Source organism: Nicotiana tomentosiformis, chromosome 6 (assembly GCF_000390325.3).
Source record: "Nicotiana tomentosiformis chromosome 6, ASM39032v3, whole genome shotgun sequence".
NCBI lineage: Eukaryota > Viridiplantae > Streptophyta > Magnoliopsida > Solanales > Solanaceae > Nicotiana > Nicotiana tomentosiformis.
This window is the reverse complement of record NC_090817.1, coordinates 107,858,447-107,886,035: the sequence shown is the minus strand read 5'-3', so window position 1 is coordinate 107,886,035 and position 27,589 is coordinate 107,858,447. Positions and strand designations below refer to the sequence as shown.

Here is a 27,589-nt window from a genome sequence, read left to right as displayed (position 1 = left end):
TAACGAACCAGAGATTACACCCGAACCAACTGATTGTATTAACTCACCAAACGGAATTACAATAACCAAATGTCCACAGAAGAATAGAAAAGAGCACTGAGGGAAATAGAGACGAGATGAGAAAAGAAACTGCTATAGGAAACTAAGAAGAAAAAGGATAAAATACAGATTCAGAAGAGGAGATGAGAAGTACACACTTGAGCCGAAGTTTCAACATAATTCGCATAATCCTTCTTTCTAACCTCGTAGTCCTTTTTATCCACTTGCTAACTGAGCCTGGATCCCAAATATAATTCTCCAACATTTTACTCGGTAAATAATCTCAATTAACCCAGTCTCATTTATCTCTTCTAGCCTCTAGTGTGATGACCCAAAATACCATCTTTAAATTTAATAATTAATTCTATATTTTAAGACCTCGAAAAGTACTATTTATCATTTTTCGACTTACGTGCGTAGTCCGTAAAATTTTCTAGAAAGTTATTATGTGAAAAATGGATTAAAATATGAATTAGAGCTTTAAAACTCAACTGAGTTGACTTTGGTCAATATTTTGAGCAAACGGACTCGGATCAGTATTTTGACAATTCCGGTAGGTCCGTATCCTGAATTGGGACTTGGGCGTATGCTCGGAATCAAATTCCGAGGTCCCTAACCCGAGATATGAAATTTTGATTAAAAATTAAAAGTTTAAGTTCAAATAGTGACCAGATATCGAATTATGTGCAAACGACCCCATAATAGAATTTTGATAATCCCAACAGCTCCGTATGGTAATTTTGGACTTAGGAGCGTGATCGAAATTTTATTTGGAAGTCCGTAGTTGAATTAGGCTTGAAATGCCGAGAGTTGAATTTTTGGGAAGTTTGACCGAGGGATTGACTTTTTGATATCGAGGTCGAAATCCGATTCTGAAAATTTAAGTACCTCCATTATGTTATTTATGATTTGTACGCAAAATTCGAGATAAATCGGATATGAATTGATAGGTTCCAGAGTCATTTGTAGAAATTAAAAATTTACAAGTTCATTAGGCTTGAATCCATGTGTGATTCGCGTTTTAGTATTGTTGGATGTGATTTGAAGACTCGACTAAGTTCGTATGATGATTTAGGACTTGTTGGTATTTTCGAACGGGGTCCCGAGTACCCTGAGTGCGATCCAGATCGACATCGGATTAATTTTTGGACTTAGGCAAATTCTGAAATTTGTAGCTTCTAGTGTCATCGCACCTGCGGAGGGACTGACCATAGGTGCGGACTCGCACAAGCGAGCTATGGATCGCAGAAGCGGACAAAGGGCTTCCCAGTTGGAGCTGCAGATGCGGCTCATGTTGCGCATAAGCGAGAGGAAGGGCGCAGATGCGGGCAGGTCCGTAGGTGCGATAGAATTTTCCGCACCTGCGAAGGCGCAGATGCGGTCCAAAGCTCGCAGAAGCGAAGGCAGGTGGGCTGAGCAATTTTCACATATACGGTATTTTACCGCAAATGCGGGACCGCAGGTGCGAGAATTTTGTCCGCAGGTACGAAAGCACTGACCAGATTACAAAAACAGAGGGGTTCCAATATTTTTGTCATTTGGACATTTTCAACACGGTTTTGGGCGATTTTTCAGAGAGAATTCACGGGAAAACTTGAGGTAAGTCACATGTGATCATTGTTAGTCAATTATATTGGATTATCATTGAATATTTCGAATAGATTACATATTTTTGAGGTGAAATTAGAGGATTTGGGCCTAGGGATTTCAAAATGAGAATTTGAGATTTGGAGGTCAAGCTGATGTCGAATTTTTGTAAAAATGGTATGGTTGGACTCGTAGTTGAATGGGCGTTCATATTTCATAACTTTCGTAGGATTCCGAGACGTGGACCATTTTTGAGTTAATTTCGAATTTTATTGAAAAATATAATATTTTCTTAAGGAATTGATTCTATAATTTTTGTTGATTGTATCGAATTAATTATGAATAGATACGAGTCGGTCGGAATCAGAAAATCGAGGAAAAAGCATACTACTTAGTTAAATTGGAGCAAGTCGAGGTAAGTGAATTGTCTAACCTTGTGTGGGAAAAATTTTCCCAAGAATTGATATTAATGTGATTATTAAAATGTGTTGAAAGCCGTGTACATGAGGTGACGAGTGTGTATACGGGCTAAATGTGAAAGACTATATTTTTTAAAAATTGTGTAGATCGTTGTTGCGCATTTATTAAATTATTTTATCTTGTTATATTCTTCATAATTGATCTAAGATATATATCTTAAATTTGTTTGACCTTTTCCTGCTAATTGTTATACCCGTTTAGTTGGAACTTGGTTTCTTTTATTCTGTGCATTATTTGAAGGGTGATTTTCTTTAAATTAAACATTATTAATTTGAATTATTTGACATTTTAAATTTGATATTGAAACAACATATTAAAGATTTTGAAATATTATTTTTCTGAATTATTTATTCTTGAATATTTTGTAAGATTTTTGTACTGATTGTGATGGAGCCGTGAGCTCTTTATTGTGAAAAAATATTATTGATGATTTATTTTGGCATGAGCCGTGAGCTCTTTATTGTGAAAAATTATTATTGATGATTTATTTTGGCATGAGCCATGATCTCTTTATTATGGAAAAATATTGTTGTTGAATTATTTTGGCAAGTTACATTATTTGAGCACTTGAGGTGCAAATTGTGATATGTTGTGATATTGATACGCATGCGGTGGTATAAGGTCTGGGTATTGAAACACATGCGGTGAGATAAAGGTGGCTTGATACGCGTGGCTAGTAAGGGGAACTACTAAAATTCATGCGGTATGATAAGGATGGCTAAAACGCGGGATGCTATTTCGAGAAAAATATTTTCTTTCAAATAAATTGTGAAGGCTCCGCGATGAGATAAGGAAATGAGATATTGTGAATTTATTTATGATTTGGGACTACGAGGCGGTACCTCGGTAGTGCCCTTGTTGATATTGATTATGGCCATAGTTGCCTTCGATTAATTGTTGTGATTTTCATAAAGTTGAAAGAAATTCTGTTTTGATTCCACGAGATATTTTTTTGCAATTATTTGGTGTCATTAAATGTGACATACTATTTGATTCATTCCATAGTCATTTTATCTTATTAAATTGTTTAAACATTTTTTCATGTCATTATCTATTCTCCAGTAGGGCCTGGCCTGACCTCGTCACTACTCTACCGAGGTTAGGCTTGGCACTTACTGGGTACCGCTGTAGTGTACTCATACTACGCTTCTGCACATCTTTTATGCAGATCCAGGTACATCTTACCAGTCTAGACGTCAGTGAGTTACCTGCGCACGGAGACTTCGAGGTATATCTGCCAGCGTCCGCAGACTCCGGAGTCCCCTTCTATCATTTTTATATTGCTTCCTTATTTTTCTTTAGACCTTGATACATATAAACATTGAGAATAAATTTTTAGAAGCTTGTGACTTATTTCTACCGGGTTTTAGGAGTTGTAATTATTTGAATTGTAGTTTATTTATTTCAAATATTTATGATTATTCCGCTTTGATAGGCTTACCTAGTCTTAGAGATTAGGTGCCATCACGACCTCCTACAGAGGGAATTTAGGGTCGTGACAAGTTGGTATCAGAGCACTAGGTTCATAGGTGTTATGAGTCACAAGCAAGTTTAATAGCGTCTTGCGGATCGGTACGGAGACGTCTGTACTTATCTTCGAGAGGCTATGGAAGTGTTAGGAAATATTCACTTCTTTGATTCCTTATCATGCGCCTTTGTTGATTTCAAAGTTCCAAAACAATTGTCTTTCTATTCTCTCACAGATAGTGAGGACATGCACAACTGGATCTGTTGATCAGACACCCGCGCCCCCTGTTAGAGCCGCAAGAGGCCGGGGTCGGGGCAGAGGCCGAGGAAGACCATGTGGTACAGCCAGAGTACCTGCACGAGCTACTACACCAGGGCCACCAGTAGCTCCAGTTGGAGAACAGGCACTTGAGATGCCTGTTACTACTCCTGCACTTCAGGAGACTCTTGCCCAGTTTTTGAGCATGTTTGACACTCTAGCTCAGGCAGGGTTAATTTCACTTGCTCCTGTGTCGCGACCCAAAACTAACCCCTGTCGTGATGGCGCCTATCGTGGAACTAGGCAAGCCAACTCATTTCCAAAACAAACCGATATTTTCATTTCAAAGATAATTTCAAGATTATTTAACATAAAACCTCCATTTTAAGAGTTCAAATCAAAGAAAAACAGAAGTGCGGAAAAGAAAAGCCCGACATCGGGGTGTCACTAGTCATGAGCATCTGCTACAATCTATCTAACAATATCAAGGCTAACTCAGCCTGGAAAATAGCTAAATACAACTAGAGGAAGATAAGAGGGAGAAGAGCAGGGGCTGCGATCGCCAAACAGCTACCTTGCTATCTCCAAGAAAATCTGCTATCAGAACACTCAATAACCGCTACCATGTCCAGCTATACCTGAATCTGTACACAAGGTGCAGGGAATAACGTGAGTACGCCAACTCAGTAAGTAACAACAATAAATAAAGACTGAGCAATAGTGACGAGCAATAAAGCATATAACGTTCATATAAGGAAATCTCAGTAAAATACCACATGCTTTAAAAATCAGGATTTGAATCAAATTATCTAGTTTAAACCCAGTTCCCGTAAAAATCATTTAAAGATATTTTTTTCCAACAGTTTTTTTTCAAACGAAGGCTCAATGCAAAAGTGAGAAAAAATGATGAAATCATAAACAGCCCCTCGGGCAAAACATCACTCATATACAGCCCCTCGGGCAAACCTTACGGTCTCTCGTGCCATTCGGGCATACCTCACAATCACTCTTGCCACTCGGGCATACCTCACAATCACTCATTCCTCCCAGTCACTCAGTACTCGGCACTCGCACTCAGTAGGTACCTGCGCTCACTGGGGGTGTGTAAAGACTCCGGAGGGGCTCCTTCAGCCTAAGCACTATAATCTGCACGGGCAACTCACGTGCGATAATAATAAAGTATGCTGTAGGCGGGCAGCCCCGATCCATACTCATCCTCACAAATCTGGCCCTCGGCCTCACTCAGTCATAAAGTATGCTGCAGGCGGGCAGCCCCGATCCACACTCATCCTCACAAATCAGGCCACTCGGGCATTTCAGTAAAACAGGGCATTCGGCCCAAAACATTTATATGCATTAAAATAGAGTCAAACAACTGAGTTATGTGGTAAACAAGTATAAACATGACTGAGTATAGATTTTCAATCGAAAACAGTGAGAGGATGGTAAAAAACAGCCCCTAAGAGTCCAAAAAGCATTGGCGCAAGGTCTAAACATGGCATTCAGCCCAATTTACAAAAAATCATTCTAAAATATATAAGTATCAATGGTTTCAATAGAGTATGCAACTTTACAGTTGCTACGGGGCGGACCAAGTCACAAATCCCCAACAGTGCACGCCCGTCACCTAGTATGTGCGTCACTAAAAATAGTAGAATGATACAAAATCCGGGGTTTCATACCCTCAGGACTAGATTTACAATCGTTACTTACCTCAAATCGGTCAAATCTCTAACCCACAATGATCTTGCCTCTGGACTCGGCCTCCAAATGCTCCAAATCTATTCACAATCAGTATAATACCATCAATATACGTTAATGGAATGAATTCCACAAGAAAAGCTTCAAAATTAGACAAAATCCGAAATTGGCTCAAAAATCGCCTGTGAGGCCCACATTTCGGAACCCGACAAAAGTTATAAAATCCGAAATCCCATTCAACCACGAGTCTACCCATACCAATTTTACCAAAATTCGACCTCAACTCGACCCTCAAATCTACAAATCTTATTTTCAAATTTCTAAGTTCCAATCTCCGATTTACACCTCAAAATCATGTAATCTAGTCGGATTATTCGATGATAATTCAATATTATGGAGTAGAAATGATCACAAGGGACTTACCTCAAGTTTTCCTTGAAAATATATCAAAAATATCCTCTCCTCAAGCTCTAATTTGTCAAAAATAGCAAATGGGACGAAGTCCCCGTTTTTATAATTCTGCCTCGATCTTGGCCTTCGATCGAGGTCCTCGATCCTGGTTCTCGGTCCTGGCCCTCGATTATATCTTCGACCCGGCCTTTGACCGTGACCCAGGACCCTGGGCTTGATCATGCCTTCGATCGTGGCCCTCGACTCTGGGCTCGATCATGCCTTCGATCGTGGCCCACGACTCTGGTCTCGATCATGGCTTCGATCGTGGCCCTCGATTCTGGGCTCGATCATGGCTTCGATCGTGGCCCTCGACCCTAAGCTCAATCTGGGCTTCGGTCGTGGCCCTCGACCCTAATCTAGATCTGGGCTTCGGTCGTGGCCCTCGACCCTGAGCTCGATCTGGGCTTACATCTGGGCAGAAGCAAATTCCAATAGAAGGAAATTGCAGCAGTTGTTCTAGTTCAATTTTTGATCCGTTAACCATCCGAAACTCACCCGAGGCCCTTGGGACCTCAACCAAATATACTAACAAGTCCTAAAACATCATACGAACTTAGTCGAATCCTCAATGCACCTCAAACAATGCTAAAATCATGAATTACACCCCAATTCAAGCCTAATGAACTTTGAAATTTCTAATTTCTACAAACAACTCCGGAACCTATCAAATCATGTCCGATAGACCTCAAATTTTGCACACAAGACCTAAATGACATAACAAAGGTATTCCAATTTTCTGAATTGGATTCCAACTTTGATATCAAAAAGTCAACCCCCCGGTCAAACTTCTCAAAAATAAAACTTTCGGCATTTCAAGCCTAATTCCTCTACGGACTTCCAAATAATATTCCGGACACGCTCCTAAGCCAAAAATCACCATATGGAGCTATTGGAATCATCAAATTCAAATCCGAGGTCGTTTACACATAGGTCCATATCCAGTCCACTTTTCTAACTTAAAATTTTCAATTATGAGACTAAGTGTCTCATTTCACTCCGAGTTCCTTCCGGACTCGAACCAACTAACCCGATATAACATAATATAGCTGAATAACACAAAAAGAAGTAGGAATGGGGAAAACGGGGTTATAACTCTCGAAATGACCGGCCGGGTCATTACATCCTCCCCCTCTTAAACATTCGTTCATCCTCGAACGGGTCTAGAAACCTACATGGAGACTCGAATAGACGTGGATATCTGCTCCGCATCTCCCGCTTGGTCTCCTAGGTGGCCTCCTCCACAGGCTGACCTCTCCATTGCACCTTCACTGAAGCTATATCCTTTGACCTCAACCTTCGAACCTGCCGATCCAAAATAGCCACCGGCTCCACATCATAAGTCATATCACCCTCCAACTGAACCGTGCTGAAATCCAAAACATGGGACGGATCTCCAATATACTTCCGGAGCATGGAAACATGAAACACTGGATGCACACTCGACAAGCTGGGTGGCAAGGCAAGCTTATAAGCCACCTCTCCTATCCTCTGAAGCACCTCAAAACGCCCAATGAACCGGGGGCTCAACTTGCCCCTCTTCCCAAACCTCATAGCACCCTTCACGGGTGATACCTTCAGCAAAACCTTCTTCCCAACCATAAAAGACACATCATAGACCTTCTTATCCGCGTAGCTCTTCTGCCTGGACTGCGCCGTGCGAAGCCGCTTCTGAATCAATTTCACCTTATCTAATGCATCCTGGACCAAGTCTGTACCTAAGAGCCTAGCCTCACCCGGCTCAAACCATCCAATCGGAGATCTACATCTCCTCCCATACAAAGCCTCGTACGGAGCCATCTAAATGCTCGATCGATAATTGTTGTTATATGCAAACTCCGTGAGTGGCAGAAACTGGTCCCATGAACCCCCAATGTCAATGACACAAGCACGCAACATGTCCTCCAATATCTGAATAGTGCGCTCGGACTGCCTGTCCATCTGAGGGGGAAAAGCTGTGCTTAACTCAACCTGAGTACCCAACTCTCGCTGCATGACCCTCCAAAACTGCGATGTGAACTGAGTACCCCCTCTCTAAAATGATGGAAACTGGGACACCATGCAAGCAAACGATCTCTCGGATGTAAATTTTAGCCAACCGCTCTGAAGAGTAAGTAGTACCAACTGGAATAAAGTGCGCGGGCTTGGTCAGCCGATCCACAATAACCCAAATAGCATCGAACTTCCTCAAAGTCCGTGGGAGCCCAACTACAAAGTCCATAGTGATCCGCTCCCACTTCCACTCTGGGATCTCTAACCTCTGAAGCAAGCCACCCGGTCTCTGATGCTCATACTTAACCTACTGACAGTTTAGACACCGAGCCACAAACCCAACTATATCCTTCTTCATCTGCCTCCACCAATAGTGCTGCCTCAAATCCTGGTACATCTTCGCGGCACCCGGATGGATGGAATACCGCGAGCTGTGGGCCTCCTCAAGAATCAGTTCTCGAAGCCCATCTACATTAGGCACATATATCCGGCCCTGCATTCTAAGCACGCCGTCATCACCAATAGTCACATCCCTAGCAACACCTCTCCGAACCCTGTCCTGAAGAACGAGCAAGTGAGGATCATCATACTGACGCTCCCTGATACGGTCATAAAGAGAAGACTTGGAGACCACACAAGCCAATACCCGACTAGGCTCTGAAATATCCAATCTGACAAGCTGGCCTGCTAAGGTCTGAACATCTAATGCCAAAGGTCTCTCTGCTACTGGAAGATATGCTAAACTCCCCAAACTCTTTTCCCGGAGACTCAAAGCATCGGCCACCACATTGGCCTTCCCCGGATGGTACAAAATAGTGATATCATAGTCCTTAAGAAGCTCTAACCATCTCCGCTGACACAAATTAAGATCCTTCTGCTTTAACAGATACTGTAGACTCCGGTGATCAGTATAGATCTCACAATGAACCCCATACAAATAATGACGCCAAATCTTCAAGGCGTGAACAATGGCTGCTAGTTCAAGATCATGGACATGATAGTTATCCTCATGGGTCTTCAACTGGCGCGAGGCATAAGCAATCACCCTACCCTCCTATATCAAAACACAACCAATGCCTATCCTCGAGGCATCACAATACACAGTGTAAGAACCTGAAATTGATGGCAGAACTAACAATGGAGCTGTGGTCAAAGCAGTCTTGAGCTTCTGAAAGCTCTCCTCATTTTCATCCGACCACCGGAATAGAGCACCCTTTTGGGTTAATTTGGTCAAGGGCGATGCAATAGATGGAAATCCCTCCACAAAGCGACGGTAGTAACCCGCCAAACCAAGAAAGATCCTAATCTCCGTGGCTGAGGACAGTCTGGGCCAACTCTGCACCGCCTCTATCTTCTTCGGATACACCTAAATACCCTCACTGGACACCACGTGCCCCAAGCATGCTACTGAATTGAGCCAAAACTCGCATTTGGAGAACTTAAAGCTTCTCCTCCCTCAATCTCTATAATACAATCTTCAAATGCTGAGCGTGCTCCTCCTGGCTATGAGAGTACACCAGGATGTCATCAATGAATACAACCACGAATGAGTCCAAATAGGGCTGGAATACACTATTCATCAAATGCATGAACGTTGTTGAGGCATTGGTCAGCCCAAAAGACATCATCAAGAACTCATAATGGCCATATCGGGTCCTGAAAGCTGTCTTGAGAATATCTGAATCCCGAATCTTGAGCTGGTGATAACCGGACCTCAAATCAATCTTAGAGAACACCCTCGCTCCCAGAAGCTGGTCGAATAAATCATCAATGCGAGGCAAAGGATACTTGTTCTTGACTGTGACCTTGTTCAACTGCCTGTAATCAATACACATTCTCATGGAACCATCCTTCTTCTTCACAAATAGAATTGGTGCACCCCAAGGTGACACACTAGGCCGAATAAACACCTTATGAAGGAGTTCCTGAAGCTGTTCTTTCAATTCCTTCAACTCCGCCGGTGCCATACGATACGGTGGAATAGAAATGGGCTGAGTGCCCGGCACCAAATCAATACCAAAGTCAATATCCCTATCTGGCGGCATGCCCGGCAGGTCTGCAGGAAACACATCCGGAAAATCACGTACCACCGGAACAAAATCAATGAAAGGAGTCTCTGCACTAACATCCCTCATAAAAGCCAAATAAGATAGGCAAACCTTCTCAACCATGCGCTGAGCCTTCAAATATGAAATCACTCTACTTGGTACATAATCTATAGAACCGCTCCACACAACCCTCAGAATTCTCGACATAGCCAACGTCACGGTCTTAGCGTGATAATCTAGAACAACATGACATGGAGATAACCAATCCATACCCAATATCACATCAAAGTTAACTATACTGAGCAACAATAGATCTACTCGGGTCTTCAGGCCCCCAATAGTCACCACATATGACTGATATACGCGGTCCACAATAATAGTATCGTCCACAGGAGTAGATACATGTACATATGAAACTAAGGACTCACGGGGCATATCCAGAAAATGGGCGAAATACGAGGAAACATATGAATATGTGGAACCAGGGTCAAATAATACTGAGGCATCTCTGTGGCAAACTGAGACAATACCTGTAATCATAGCATCTGAAGCAATAGCATCTGGTCTGGCAGGGAGAGCATAGAAACGGGCATGACCACCCCTTGATCTGCCTTCCCCTCTAGGGCGACCCCTAGCTGACTGGGCGGGTGGTGAGGTAGCTGGTGCTGTAGTCGGAGGCTGACTCCTCTGCTGAGGTAGACCACCTTGACGACGAGGACACTGCCTCCACATATGTCCAAGCTCCCCACACTCAAAACAACTCCCTGGTGCTGGCGGTGGAAACTGAAGGGAACCCCTAGCACCGGGATGACTGGTAGAAGAACCTGGCATGCAAGAGCCCTGAACAGGTGAAGCACGGGACAAACTCTGAACTGGAAGGGCACTAAGTGATGAGTGGCCCTGATGAGAACTATGAGAACTATGGCCAGATGATGCACCCCGATGAAATGGCCGAGCTGACTGAGCCTATCTGAAATGATGACCTCTACCGTGCTGGAACTGATCCCCAAAAGGAGCACCGCTGAATCCACCCTGACCACGAGGCCTCTTGGCCTCCCGCTCAACCCTCTCCTGACCGTGAACCATCTCAATCTGCCGAGCAATGTAGACAACCTCATCAAAGGTAGCACCCAAAACCCACTCCCTAGTCATAAGCAACTGTAGCTGATAAGTGAGGCCATCTATAAACCTCATGATCCTCTCTCTGTCCGTAGGAACCAACTAGATAGCATGACGGGCCAACTTAGAGAACCGCATCTCATACTGCATCACAGATATATCACCGTGGCATAGCCGATCAAACTATCTACGCAGCTCCTCTCTGCGAGATCGAGGCACGAACTTCTCCAAAAAGTCCACAGAGAACTGCTGCCAAGTAAGGGGTATTGAGCCAACAGGCCTACGCCTCTCGTAAGTCTCCTACCATCTGAGTGTAGCCCCAGAAAACTGAAAGGTAGTGAATGAGACCCCACAAGTCTCCAAAATACCAGTAGTATGGAGTATTCTCTGACACCTGTCCAAAAGGTCCTGAGCATCCTCTCACTCTATGCTACTGAAAAGTGGTGGCTGAAGTCTCCCAAACCTCTCCAACCTATGTTGATCATCCTCAGGCATAGCAGGAAACACATAATCCTGAGCAACAACAACCGGCTGGGCTGGTGGTAGCTCTGGTGTCTGAAGTCCCTGAATAACCTGCTCGGGTGTGCGAGCGACGGGAGTCTTAGTGCCACCCCTGGCATGAGAAGTGGTTACGACCGTCGAAATAGAGACCGCCTGGGCAAGGCCAGGTCACACTGTCAGAATCTGGGCTAGGGCCTCCTGAAGGCCTAGAATCACAATAGGCGCAGGTGGTGCCCGAGCTGGTGCATCAACAACTGAAACTTGGTCCTGATCTGGGACAACCGGTGGATCTGTAGGTACTACCCCAACTGCTGTACGGGCTGCACCTCTGCCCCTACCACGGCCTCTACCGCGGCCTCGGCCTCTCGCGGCCCTGGCTGGTGGTACTGGTAGCTGGCCCTCCTGACCGGTAGTACGAGTCCTCACCATCTGTGAGAGAATGAAACAACAGATGTTTAATTACTAGAATCAACAAATTCGCAAGACAAGAATCCAAGAATGTGAAGTTTCCTAAAGGTTCTGCAGCCTCCTGAAGATAAGTACAGACGTCTACGTACCGATCCACAAGACTCTACTAAACCCACTCATGACTCGTGAGACCTATGTAACCTAGGCTCTGATACTAATCTGTCACGACCCAAAACTAACCCCTGTCGTGATGGCGCCTATCATGGAACTAGGCAAGTCGACTCATTTCCAAAGAAAACCGATATTTTCATTTCAAAGATAATTTCAAGGTTATTTAACATAAAACCTCCATTTTAAGAGTCAAATCAAAGAAAAACAGAAGTGCGGAAAACAAAAGCCCGACATCGGGGTGTCACTAGTCATGAGCATCTGCTACAATCTGTCTAACAATATCAAGGCTAACTCAGCCTGGAAAATAGCTAAATACAACTAGAGGAAGATAAGAGGGAGAAGAGCAGGGGCTGCGATCGCCAAACAGCTACCTTGCTATCTCCAAGAAAATCTGCAACCAGAACACTCAATAACCGCTACCATGTCCAACTATACCTAAATCTGCACACAAGGTGCAAGGAGTAACGTGAGTATGCCAACTCAGTAAGTAACAACAATAAATAAAGACTGAGCAGTATTGACGAGCAACAAAGCATATAACGTTCATATCAGGAAATCTTAGTAAAATACCACATGCTTTAAAAATCAGGATTTGAATCAAATTATCTAGTTTAAACCTAGTTCCAGTAAAGATCATTTAAAGATATTTTTTTCCAACAGTTTTTTTTCAAACGAAGGGTCAATGCAAAAGTGAGCAAAAATGATGAAATCATAAACAACACCTCAGGCAAAACATCACTCATATACAGCCCCTCGAGCAAACCTCATAGTCACTCGTGCCACTCGGGCATACGTCACAATCACTCTTGCCACTCGGGCATACCTCACAATCACTCAAGCCTCCTAGTAACTCAGCACTCGACACTAGCACTCAGTAGGTACCTGCGCTCACTGGGGGTATGTACAGAATTCTGAGGGACTCCTTCAGCCCAAGCGCTATAATCTGCACGGACAACTCACGTGCGATAATAATAAAGTATGCTGCAGGCGGGCAGCCCCGATCCACACTCATCCTCACAAATCAGGCCCTCGGCCTCACTCAGTCATAAAGTATACTGTCGACGGGCAGCCCCGATCCACACTCATCCTCACAAATTAGGCCACTCCAGCATTTCAGTAAAATAGGGCATTCGGCCCAAAACATTTATATGCATCAAAATAGATTCATAAAACTGAGTTATGCAGTAAACAAGTATAAACATGAATGAGTATAGATTTTCAATCGAAAATAGTGAGAGGATGGTAAGAAACAACCCCTAAGGGTCCAAACAGCATTGGCGCAAGGCCCAAACATGGCATTCAGCCCAATTTACAGAAAATCTTTCTAAAACATATAAGTATCAATGGTTTCAACAAAGTATGCAACTTTACAGTTGCTACGGGGCGGACCAAGTCACAAATCCCCAACATTGCACGCCTACACGCCCGTCACCTAGCATGTGCATCACTAAAAATAGTAGAACAAAATCTGGGGTTTCATACCCTCAGGACTAGATTTACAATCATTACTTATCTCAAACCGGTCAAATCTCTAACCCGCAATGATATTGCCTCTGTACTCGGCCTCCAAATTCTCCAAATATATTCACAATCAGTATAATACCATCAATATACGTTAATGGAATGAATTCCAGAAGAAAAGCTTCAAAATTAGACCAAACCCGAAATTGGCTCAAATATTGCCTGTGGGGCCCACATCCCGGAACCCAACAAAAGTTATAAAATCCGAAAGCCCATTCAACCACGAGTCTACCCATACCAATTTTACCAAAATCCGACCTCAAATCGACCCTCAAATCTACAAATCATATTTCCAAATTTCTAAGTTCCAATCTCCGATTAACACCTCAAAATCATGTAATCTAGTCGGATTATTCGATGCTAATTCAATATTATGGAGTAGAAATGATCACAAGGGACTTACCTCAAGTTTTTCTTGAAAATATATCAAAAATCGCCTCTCCTCAAGCTCCAATTTGTCAAAAATGGCAAATAGGACGAAGTCCTCGTTTTTATAATTCTGCCCAGATATCCTCGGTTCTGCCTCGATCTTGGCCTTCGATCGAGGTCCTCGGTCCTGGTTCTCAGTCCTGGCCCTCGATTATGTCTTCGACCCGGCTTTCAACCGTGACCCTCGACCCTGGGCTCGATCATGCCTTCGATCGTGGACCTCGACTCAGGGCTCGATCATGCCTTCGATCGTGGCCCTCGACTCAGGGCTCGATCATGGCTTCGACTGTGGCCCTCGACCCTGAGCTCGATCTAGGTTTTGGTCGTGGCCCTCGACCCTGAGCTCGATCTAGGCTTACATCTCGGTAGAAGCAATTTCCAACAGAAGGAAATTGCAGCAGCTGTTCTAGTTCAATTTTTGATCCGTTAACCATCCAAAATTCACCCGAGGCCCTCGGGACCTCAACCAAATATACCAACAAGTCCTAAAACATTATACTAACTTAGTAGAATCCTCAATTCACCTCAAACAACGCTAAAACCATGAATTACGCCCCAATTCAAGCCTAATGAACTTTGAAATTTCTAATTTCTACAAACAACTCCGGAACCTATCAAATCACGTGCGATTGACCTCAAATTTTGCACACAAGTCCTAAATGACATAACAGAGGTATTCTAATTTTCAGAATCGGATTCTGACCCCTATATGAAAAAGTCAACCCCCCGGTCAAACTTCTCAAAAATAAAACTTTCGGCATGTCAAGCCTAATTCCTCTACGGACTTCCAAATAATATTTTGGACACACTCCTAAGCCCAAAATCACCATACAGAGCTATTGGAATCATCAAAATTCAAATCCGATGTTGTTTACACATAGGTCCATATCCGGTCCACTTTTCTAACTTAAAATTTTCTATTATGAGACTAAGTGTCTCATTTCACTCTGAGTTCCTTCGGGACTCGAACCAACTAACCCAATATAACATAATATAGCTGAATAACACAAAAAGAAGTAAGAATGGGGAAAACGGGGTAATAACTCTCGAAACGACCGGCCGGGTCGTTACATCCTACCACATCTCAGGCCGGGGGAGGAGCACAGACTCCCGTCGCCCACACTCCAGAACCATGGGCCCAAGTTGACCGTGCCCTAGAGGTAATACCAGTGTAGTCAGTTGTCCCAGTTCGGTCTGAGATTAGGACAACAGTTTCAGAGAGGGAGCAGCTCATCCTCGAGAGGTATAAGAAGTGCCACCCTCCCACTTTCAGCAGTTTAGCTTTAGAGGATCCTCGGGGTTTTCTAGAGGAATGTCACCGTATCCTTCGTGCTATAGTATTGTGGATTCCAGTGGGGTTTCTTTCACGACATTCCAGTTTAGAGGAGCAGCCTACTAGTGGTGGCGGGCATATGAGTTGGATAGTCCGGCTGAGGTAGCTTCACTTACTTGGACTCAATTTTTAGATATGTTCTTAAGGGAGTATGTTCCTCAAAGTATTAGAGATGCATGGCACACAAAGTTTGAGCAGCTACTCCAGGGTTCTATGACCATGTCAGAATATGCGGTCTGATTCAGTGATTTGGCTAGGTATGCACTAGCCTTAGTTGCTACTGTTCGAGAGCGGGTTCGCAGATTTATTGAGGGTCTCCACCCTAGTATCAGATACAGTATAGCTCGAGAGCTAGAGATGGATATCACATACCAACAAGTGGTGTCAATTGCTAGGAGATTGGAAGGTATGCAGACTCGGGAGAGGGAAGAGATAGAAGCTAAGAGACCCCGAGATTCTGGCACATATAATAATTCTCGTGCCCCAGTTGCAGCCCATCATGGTAGGGGTTATGTGAGCCGTCCTATTCATTCAACACTTCCAGCTTCCAGTGGTATTTCGGCTACTCCCAAACCTCAGGTTCCATATTATGCACCACCAATGTCTTCTGTACCTCCGGTACGGGGTGCTTTCAGCGGGCAGTCTAGTTGATGAGGCCCGAGCCAGTCTCAGCAGCCACGTACTCCAAGGGCTTATTTTGAGTATGGTGACACTCGTAATATCATGAGGGATTTCCCCAGATTTAGGAGGGGTGCACCTCTATGGATTTCTCAGGCCCCACCTATTCCACAGGGTCCTCAGGCTTCTCAGGCCATGATTAATGCACCAGTTGCCACTCCACCTGCACATCGAGCTAGAGGTGGAGGTCGGGCAGGTAGAGGTCGCCCTAAAGGGGGAGGCCAGGCCAGATATTATTCCCTTCCTGCTAGGACAGATGTTGTGGCATCCAATTCTGTTATCACATGTATTATTCCGGTCTGTCATAGAGATGCGTCAGTCTTATTTGATCCAGGCTCCACTTATTCATATGTGTCATCTTATTTTGCCCCATATTTGGGTGTATCACGTGATGCCTTGAGTTCTTCTGTTTATGTATTTACACCCGTGGGTGAATCAATTATTGTGGACCATGTGTATCGGTCGTGTTTAATTGTTATCAATTTTTTTGAGACCAGAGCTGATTTATTATTGCTTAGTATGGTGGATTTCGATATTATTTTGGGCATGGACTGGTTGTCGCCCTATCATGCTATTCTTTATTGTTACGCCAAGACGGTGATGTTGGCTATGCCAGGTCTACCGTGACTAGAGTGGAGAGGTACCTCGGATCATGTTCCTAGCAGGGTTGTTTCATTTCTTAAAGCTCAATGAATAGTTGAGAAGGGGTGTGATGCGTATCTGGCCTATGTGAGAGATTTTAGTATTGATACTCCTACTGTAGAGTCAGTTCCTATAGTAAGGGATTTTCCTGATGTATTTCCAGTGGATCTTCCGGGTATGCCACCCGATAGGGATGTTGACTTTGGCATTGATTTGTTACCAGGCACTCAGCCCATTTCTGTTCCACCATACCGTATGGCCCCAACAGAGTTGAAAGAATTAAAAGAGCAATTACAGGAGTTGCTTGATAAAGGTTTCATTTGGCCCAGTGTATCGCCTTGGGGTGCTCCTATCTTATTTGTAAAGAAGAAGGATGGTTCTATGCGGATGTGTACTGATTACCGCCAGCTGAACAAGGTTACCGTGAAGAGGAGGTATCCATTGCCACGTATTGATGACCTATTTGATCAGCTTCAGGGTGACAGAGTATTCTTTAAGATCGACTTACGTTCAGGCTATCATCAATTGAAGATTCGGGAGCCAGATATCCCGAAGACTACTTTCAGGACTCGGAACGGTTATTACGAGTTCCTTGTGATGTCTTTTAGGATGACCAATGCCCCAGCAACATCTACGCAGTTAATGAATAGTGTATTTCAGTCATATCTTGATTCCTTCATTATTGTGTTTTTTATGACATTCTGGTGTATTTCCGGAGTCGGGAAGATCATGAACAACACCTGAGGACTGTGCTTCAGATTTTGAGAGAAAGGAAGTTATATGAAAAATTTTCAAAGTGTGAATTCTTGCTTGATTCAGTGGGATTTTTGAGTCATATAGTTTCGTGCGAGGGGATCAAGGTAGATCCAAAGAAGATTGAAGCAACGCAGAGTTGGTCCAGACCGGAAATTCGGAGTTTCCTTGGTTTGGCTAGTTATTATCGCCGATTTGTAAAGGGTTTCTCTTCTATTGCTGCATCTATGACCAAATTGACCCAGAAGTGTGCTCCGTTCAGGTGAACCGAGGAATGTGAGGAGATCATCCAAAAGCTCAAGACAGCTTTGACTACAGCCCCAATATTGGTATTACCTATAGGTACAGGATCTTATACTATGTATTGTGATGCGTCGCGTATTGGTCTTGGCGCAGTGTTGATGCAAGATGGTAGGGTAATTTTTTATGTGTCCAGACAGTTAAAGGTGCATGAGAAGAATTATCCTGTACATGACTTGGAGTTAGCAGCTATTATTTATGCCTTAAAAATTTGGCGGCATTATTTGTACGGTGTCCATTGTGAGGTCTACACCAATCACCGGAGTCTACAACATCTGTTTAAATAGAAGGATCTTAATTTGTGGCAGCGGAGATGGTTGGAGTTGCTTAAGGATTATAATATCACCATTCTCTATCATCCTGGGAAGGCCAATGTGATGGCCGATGCCTTGAGTCATAAGGGGGAGAGTTTAGGTAGCTTAGCATATTTACCGGTAGCAGAGATGCCTTTAGCCTTAGATGTTCAGGCCTTGGCCAACCAATTTGTTAGATTGGATGTTTTCGAGCCGTCGAGTTTTGGCTTGCGTGGTTTCTCAGTCTTCTCTTTATGATCGTATCAGGGAACGTCAGTATGATGACCCCCATATGCTTGTCCTTAAGGATACAGTTCAGCACGGTGATACCAAGGAAGTCACTATTGGAGATAACGATGTATTACAGATGTAGGGTAGGATATGTGTGCCTAATGTGGACAGTTTGCGTGAGTTGATTCTCCAGGAGGCTCACAGTTCGCGGTACTCCATTCATCCTGGTGCTGCTATGATGTATCAGGACTTGAGACAGCACTATTGGTGGAGGCGGATGAAGAAAGACATAGTGAGGTATGTATCTCGGTGTCTAAATTGTCAACAGGTGAAATATGAGCATCAGTGACCGAGTGGATTACTTTAGAAGTTAGAGATTCCAGAATGAAAATGGGAGCGGATCACTATGGATTTCGTTGTTAGGCTCCCACGGACTCAGCAGAAGGTTGATACAGTTTGGGTGATTCTGGATAGGCTGACCAAATCAACTCATTTCATTCCTGTGATTACTACTTACCTTTCAGTGCAGCTGGCTCAGGTATATATTCGCGAGATTGTCAGACTTCACAGTGTACCGGTATCTATCATCTCTGACCAGGGTACACAGTTTACCTCACGGTTTGGGAGGGCAGTACAACGTGAGTTGGGTACTCGGGTAGAGTTGAGTACAACATTTCACCCTCAGATGGACGGGCAGTCCGAATGCACTATTCAGATACTGGAGGATATGCTTCGTGTGTGTGTGTGTGATAGATTTTGGGGGTGCTTGGGATTAGTTCTTACCACTTGCGGAGTTTGCTTACAATAACAGTTATCAGTCGAGCATTTAGATGGCTCCGTATGAGGCCTTGTATGGTAGGCGGTGCCGGTTTCCAGTGGGTTGATTCGAACCAGGCGAGGCTAGGCTATTGGGTACAGACTTGGTTCAGGATGCCTTGGAAAATGTTAAGTTGATTCAGGATCAACTTCGTACAGCCCAATCCAGATAGAAGAGTTATGCGGATCGAAAGGTTCGTGATATTGCATTCATGGCTGGTGAGCGGGTATTGCTCCGGGTTTCGCCTATGAAGGGTGTGATGAGGTTCAGGAAGAAGGGCAAGTTGAGCCCTAGGTATATTGGGCCTTTTGAGATTCTTGAGAGAGTTGGAGAGGTGACTTACAGACTTGCACTGCCACCTAGTATTTCTGCGGTTCATCAGGTATTCCATGTTTCTATGCTTCAAAAATATCACGGCGATCTATCTCATGTGTTAGAATTCAGTTCGGTTCAGTTGGACAAGGATCTATCTTATGTTGAGGAACCAGTGGCTATTTTAGATAAGCAGGTTCGAAAGCTGAGGTCAAAGAACAATGCTTCCGTGAAGGTTCAGTGGAGGGGTCATCCGGTCGAGGAGGTGACTTGGGAGACCGAGCATGATATACGCAGCCGTTACCCACACTTATTCACCAGCTCAGGTACTTTTTTTAACTCCGTTCGAGGACGAACATTTGTTTTAGAGATGGAGAATATGATGACCCAAAATATCATCTTTAAATTTAATAATTAATTATGTGCTCTAAGACCTCGAAAAGTACTATTTATCATTCCTCAACTTGCGTGAGCAGTCCGTAAAATTTTATGGAAAGTTATTATGTGAAAAATGGATTAAAATATGAATTAGAGCTTTAAAACTCAACTGAGTTGACTTTGGTCAACATTTGAGCAAACGGACTCGGATCAATATTTTGACAGTTTCGGTAGGTCCGTATTATGAATTGGGACTTGGGCATATGCCCGAAATCAAATTCCGAGGTCCCTAGCCCGAGATATGGAATTTTGATGAAAAATTAAAAGTTTAAGTTCAAATAGTGACCGGATGTCAAATTATGTGCAAACGACCCCGGAATAGAATTTTGATGATCCCAACAGCTCCGTATGGTGATTTTGGACTTAGGAGCGTGATCGGAATTGTATTTGGAAGTCCGTAGGTTAATTAGGCTGGAAATGCCGAAAGTTAAATTTTTGGGATGTTTGACCGAGGGGTTGACTTTTTGATATCGGGGTCAAAATCCGATTCTGAAAATTTGAGCACCTTCGTTATGTCATTTATGACTTGTGTGTAAAATTCGAGGTAAATCGGACATGAATTGATAGGTTCCGGAGTCATTTGTAGAAATTAGAAATTTCAAAGTTCATTAGGCTTGAATCCATGTGTGATTCGTGTTTTATTGTTGTTGGATATGATTTGAAGACTCGACTAAGTTCGTATGATAATTTAGGATTTGTTGGTATTTTCGGACGGGGTCCCGAGTACCCCGAGTGCGATCCGGATCGAAATCGGATCAATTTTTGGACTTAGGCAAATTCTGAAATTTGCAGCTTTTGGTGTTATCGCACCTGCGGAGGGACTGACCGCAGGTGCGGACTCACACAAGCGAGCTGTGGCTCGCAGAAACGGACAAAGGGCTGCCCAGTTGGAGCCACAGATGCGGCTCATGTTGCGCAGAAGCGAGAGGAAGGGCGCAGGTGCGGGCAGGTTCCGCAGGTGCGATGGAATTTTCCGCACCTGCGAAGGCGCAGATGCGGTCCAAAGCTCGCAGAAGCGAAGGCAGCTGGGCTGAGCAATTTCTGCAGATAAGGTATTTCACCGCTGATGCGGGACCGCAGGTGCGAGAATTTTGTCCGCAGGTGCGAAAGCACTGACCAGATTACAAAAACAGAGGGGTTCCGATATTTTTGTCATTTGGACAATTTCAACACGGTTTTGGGCAATTTTTCAGAGAGAATTCACGGGAAAACTTGAGATAAGTCACACGTGATCATTGTTAGTCAATTATATTGGATTATCATTGAATATTTCGAATAGATTACATGTTTTTGAGGTGAAATTTGAGGATTTGGGCCTAGGGATTTCAAAATGAGAATTTAAGATTTGGAGGTCAAGTTGATGTCGCATTTTTGTAAAAATGGTATGGTTGGACTCGTAGTTGAATGGGCGTTCATATTTCGTAACTTTCACCGGATTCCGAGACGTGGGCCCCACATGCCATTTTTGAGTTAATTTCAAATTTTATTGAAAAATATAGTATTTTCTTATGGAATTGATTGTATAATTTTTGTTGACTGTATCGAATTAATTATGAATAGATACGAGTCGGTCGGAATCGAAAAATCGAGGAAAAAGCATAATACTTGGTTAAATTGGAGCAAGTCGAGATAAGTGACTTGTCTAACCTTGTGTGGGGGAAATTTGTGGGAAAATTTTCCCTAGAATTGATATTAATGTGATTATTGAAATATGTTGAAAGTCATGTATACGAGGTGACGAGTGTGTACACGAGCTAAATGTGAAAGACTATATTTTTTAAATATTGTCTAGATCATTGTTGCGCATTTATTAAATTATTTTATCTTGTTATATTCTTCATCATTGATTTGAGATATATACCTTAAATTTGTTTGACCTTTTCCTACTAATTGTTATACCTGTTTAGTTGAAACTTGGTTTCTTTTATTCTGTGCATTATTTGAAGGGTGATTTTCTTTAAATTAAATATTATTAATATGAAGTATTTGACATTTTAAATTTGATATTGATACAATGTATTAAAGATTTTGAAATATTATTTTCCTGAATTATTTATTCTTGAATATTTTGTAAGATTTTTGTACTCATTGTGATGGAGCCGTGAGCTCTTTATTGTGGAAAACTATTATTGATGATTTATTTTGGCATGAGCCGAGGGCTCTTTATTGTGGAAAAATATTGTTATTGAATTATTTTGGCAAGTTACATTATTTGAGCACTTGAGGTGCAAATTGTGATATGTTGTGATATTGATACGCATGCGGTGGTATAAGGTCTGGGTATTAAAACGCATGCGGTGAGATAAGGGTGGCTTGATACGCGTGGCTAGTAGGTGGAACTACTAGAAGTCATGCAGTATGATAAGGATGGCTAAAATGCGGGATGCTTTTTCGAGAAAAATATTTTCTTTCAAATAAATTGTGAAGGCTCCCGCGGTGAGATAAGGAAATGAGATATTGTGAATTTATTTATGATTTGGGACTACGAGGCGGTACTTCGGTAGTTCCCTTGTTGATATTGATTATGGCCATAGTTTCCTTCTATTAATTGTTGTGATTTTCATAAAGTTGAAAGGAATTCTGTTTTGATTCCACGAGATATTATTTTCAATTATTTGGTGTCATTAAATATGACATACTATTTGATTCATTTACATAGTCATTTTATCTTATTAAATTGTTTAAACATTTTTCTATCTCATTATCTATTCTCTAGTAGGGCCTAACCTGACCTCGTCACTACTCTAACGATGTTAGGCTTGACACTTACTGGGTACCGCTGTGGTGTACTCATACTATGCTTCTTCATATATTTTGTGCAGATCCAGGTACATCTTACCAGTCTAGACGCCAGTGACTTACCTGCGCACAGAGGCTTCGAGGTATATATGCCAGCGTCCGCAGACTCCGGAGTCCCCTTCTATCATTTATATGTTGCTTCCTTTTTTTTTTAGACCTTGATACATAGAAACATTGAGAATAAATTTTTAGAAGTTTAATGACTTATTTCTACCGGGTTTTGGAAGTTGTAATTATTTGAATTGTAGTTTATTTATTTCAAATATTTATGATTATTCCGCATTGATAGACTTACCTAGTCTTAGAGACTAGGTGCCATCACGACCTCCTACGGAGAAAATTTGGGGCAGTGACATATATGCTCTTATGGAATCAACTTGGTTCACAACAACACTCCTGCCCTCAAAAAGAACCTTGTCCTCAAGGTTCAAGAAAGTAAATCTCGTTGGGCAATTTAGAGTATTATAAACACACGGGCTCCGATAGGCAAAAACCTTTAGGAACAATATCAAAATTTGGTTGGTAGCTTGGATTTTAGGCTTGGGTTCATCTTTATTGCTTAGCTTCATATCAGAGTAAGTGCAAAACCTTTAGGAACAATATCAGAGTGTAGTATGAGTACAACCAACCCCATGTACCCAGTAAGTGCCGAGCCTAACCTCGACGAAGTAGTGACAAGACTAAGGCAATTCACTTACATCAACCTGTACGCAATAATAATAATAATAATAATAATAATAATAATAATAATAATAATAATAATAATAATAATAATAATAATAACATGAATAGAAGTAAGACTATTAAATCATATCAATAATTGAAGTCAATTCAGCAGTCATAGTTCCTCAGTTAATTCCCGTTGCAGCGTGCAATCCACTCTAACAATATAAACGTAACATAAATTCTGTTGCGGCATGCAACCCGATCCGACAATATAATCTTTCAATTAAATTTTGTTGCGGCGTGCAACCCGCTCCAACAATATAAACTTTCAATAAATTAGTTGTGGCGTGCAACCCGCTCCAACAATATAAACTTAACATAAATTCTGTTACGGCGTGCAACCCGATCCGACAATATAATCTTTCAATTAAATTCCGTTGCGGCGTGCAACCCGCTCCAATAATATAAACTTTCAATAAATCCGTTGCGGCGTGTAACCCGCTCCAATAATATAAACTTAACATAAATTCCGTTGCAGCGTGCAACCCGATCCAACAATATAATCTTTCAATTAAATTCCATTGCGGCGTGCAACCCGCTCCAACAATATAAACTTTCAATAAATCCGTTGCGGCGTGCAACCCGCTCCAACAATATAAACTTAAAATAGATCTATTGCGGCGTGCAACCAACTCCAAAAATATAATTTAAAAATTCTTAAATGTAAATTAAATATTCCGATAAATATCACATTAAATAAGAAATTATTAGGCAACAAGACATACAATGTTTATAATTTATTTGGGAAACAAGTAATGACAAGTAGCAATTAATTATCGAAATCAGGGAGAAAATAGGCAATTTAATATTTTTTGTGCTAAATATCAAGTAGCAATTAAGACACATAATTCAAATAAACATGTAACAATTATAGCATGGATTCAAGACATAATATGAGACAAGGAATATGAGAGAAATAATTAATATAATAATTAGTTCATGATTTAAAATAATTTATGATTTTTAAATAATTATGCAAATAATTAATTTGATAACGTATAGATACTCGTCACCTCGCCTATTCATCATTCACATGAAAGTCACATAACAATTAATTCAAGGGTTCTATTCCCTCAAGTCAAGGTTAACCACGATACTTACCTCATTTCGCAACCAATTTCAAGATTCCAATAAACCTTTGCCTCGCAAATTCGTGTATGAAAGCTTCAAATCTAGTCACAAACAATTCAATATACTCAACACGAATCGTAGGAATTAATTCCATATGAATTTACTAATTTTTCGGGTTAAAATATGAAATTTATTTTAAAATTTAACAGTGGGACCCATGTCTCGAATCACGGAAAAACTCATGAAATCCTAACACCCATTCCGATACGAGTTCAACCGTAGAAAAATTATCGAATTCCGACATTGGATTGACCTTCAAATCTTCATTTTACATTTTTGGAAGATTTTATAAGAATCTAATTTTTCTTCCATAAATTCACGGATTCATGATGTAAATGAGTATGGAATAATGAAATATAATCAATATAGGATAAGGAACACTTACCCCAATATTTTCCGTGAAAATCGCCCAAAAATTGCCTAAACCGAGCTCCCCAAACTCAAAAATGAGTAAAAATGGCAAAACTTCCTGTTTTATGGGGTTTTTATGTCCGTGGCACCACAGGTGGCCTAGTGTGCTGCCTGTGGTGCCGTTTCCAGTACCTCCAGCAGTCCCAGCCCCAGGGATAGTGCCCCACGCTACCCTGCACGGTGACGACGACGGAAAATATTTTCTGACACGGAAATGGGCATAACTCTCTCATACGATGTCCGAATTCGACTATTCTTTTTGCTATGGCTCCAACCAAATATCCCAACAAGTCCCTAACATAATACATACTTACTCAGGGTCTCAGATCATGTCAAATAACGTCAAAATTATAATTCACTCTTCGATTCAGACTTATGAGTTTCAAACTTTTCACATTACTAAACCCGTGCCGAAACGTATTAAATGAATCCGGAATGATTTCAAATTTGGCGCACAAGTCATAAATGACATAACGGAGCTATTCCAACTCTCAAAATCTCAACCCGAGTCCGATATTGATAAGGTCAAATTCACAGTCAAACTTTGGAAATCTTTAGCCTTTAGATTTCTAGTTTCCGTTAAATGGCGATAATTCGAGGTAGGGACCTCCGAATTTGATTTCGGGCATATACCCAAGTTCCAAATCACGATACGGACCTACCGAAAGTGTCAAAATACTGATCCGGGTGCGTTTGCGCAAAACATTGACCGAAGTCAACTCAAATGAGTTTTGAAGCTCCATTTCACATAAAAACTTTACCGAAAAATTTACGAACTGCGCCCATAAGTCGAGGAATCATAAATAGTACTTTTTGAGGTCTTAGAGCAAAAAAATGAATGTTTAATTAAAGATGACATTTTAGGTCATCACAAAAGTTACTGACGAGCTCTTAACAAACTCGTTAGACTCTGAAACGACATCTTGATAGATAGGAGCGGATTTGGCTGTTATAGACAACTTAGAGTCCTCTTTATCCTTCGCTAAAAACTCATCCTTCGATCCCAAAGATGTATCTGTCTGGGACCCCTGCAACTTGGCTTCCAAAGCATCCGTATCTACTCCATCGTCCAAATCAGAATAATTGAAGCTATTATGTATAGGAGCAACGATAGGGCCCTGAGGTGTAAGAGGAACCCTAGTCTCGAAACGTACATATTGCAAACGAGTCTGTGAAACATAGGCTAGACGCTCCACTGAATTGGCAATGGTCTATTTCTGGAAGCGCATTACTAATTTCTCTATAAAATGCTTCCAATCCCAAAACTAGTTGTTTCGATACAACCAATCAAACCAAAAAAGTGCAACGCCATCAAGGTAGAGGTAAGCTAGAGATAACCAATCCTTCTTTGAGAAGCAACAAAAATTGAAGTACCACTCGGCCCAATAAAACCAACCCGTTGGGTCACCACCGCTGAATCGATCTAATAATACTGTCATTGGAGTCTGAATCAATGAAAGCACCAATATAAGGAACTAAAGTTTACACCCGAACCAACTGATTGTATTAACTCACAAAACAGAATTACAATAACCAAATGTCCACAGAACAATAGCAAACAACACTGAGGGAAATAGAGATGAGATGAGAAAAGAAACTGCAACAAGAAACTAAGAAGAAAGGTGTTACACCCTATGTTTTCGTACGTAAAAATACGCCATAGTAAATTGATGAAAGCTTGGAAATGAGATATTACATCCCGCATTTTCGTACGTTAAAGTTTTGTCATAAGTTAATCAACATAAGTACGGGAATAAGATTATTTTGAGATTATAAGCATTATGCTATTTTAAACACATGATGAGTAAGTTCGTGAAGGAGAAAGGGTAAGCAAATCAAAGAAATTGAATTTCGTCGAAGTTCGATATTTTGGGATAAAATACGGCTTGAGCTAAAATACCTGGTATTTATGGACTAGTACCATATAAGGTAACATATGACCATGATAGTATGATGTATAAAAGTTTATTAAAAATAAGTAGAACTTTAAGTAATTTGAGATATTTCTTAATTATGCGGGTAATTAGTTAATTATCGGATAACGGGACATTACCTAATTATCTAATAAGTAGATAAAGATTAAAATTTCCCACCCCACCCACACGTGGCAGCAAGACCCTAACCAAACCAATGACTCTTGGTTATTTTGGATTAGGTGGCAACTTAATACATTGAGTTCAAGACACATTTCATTCTTGGATTTTGAATAACAAAAACAACATTTTCATTCTCAAAATACTACATCAGATTCCTACAAAATTCCTTGCCAAAACTCTAAAATCAGATTCTAAAACATTACCTTAACAAGGTAATTCTTTCAAGCAATTCTTACGAGATTTCAACCAAACTTCTTGCAACCAAACAATTCCAACGAGAATTGTTAGAACCGTAGCAACGTAAAATTTTACGGTTCTAAAGGAGTACGGTGCAACCTTTTTCAAGAATATCATACGGAATTTTCCCTACTCCAGGTATGTTAAGGCTATCCCTTCTTTTTTTTGGGCATGATCCAAATAATATAAATGAAATGAGCAAAATACGCAACTTTCATAA

General features: G+C 41.7%; 1 long non-coding RNA gene across 1 annotated transcript; it reads right to left on the bottom strand.

Annotated features, from left to right (window-relative positions):
* LOC138894990 (uncharacterized) lies at positions 1-23,330 on the bottom strand. The gene is made up of 2 exons (XR_011409176.1): positions 23,123-23,330; positions 1-355 (listed from the first exon to the last, which is right to left on the bottom strand). It is a non-coding gene; the product is annotated as an uncharacterized lncRNA (long non-coding RNA).
* Between the last annotated feature and the right edge of the window lie 4,259 nt (positions 23,331-27,589).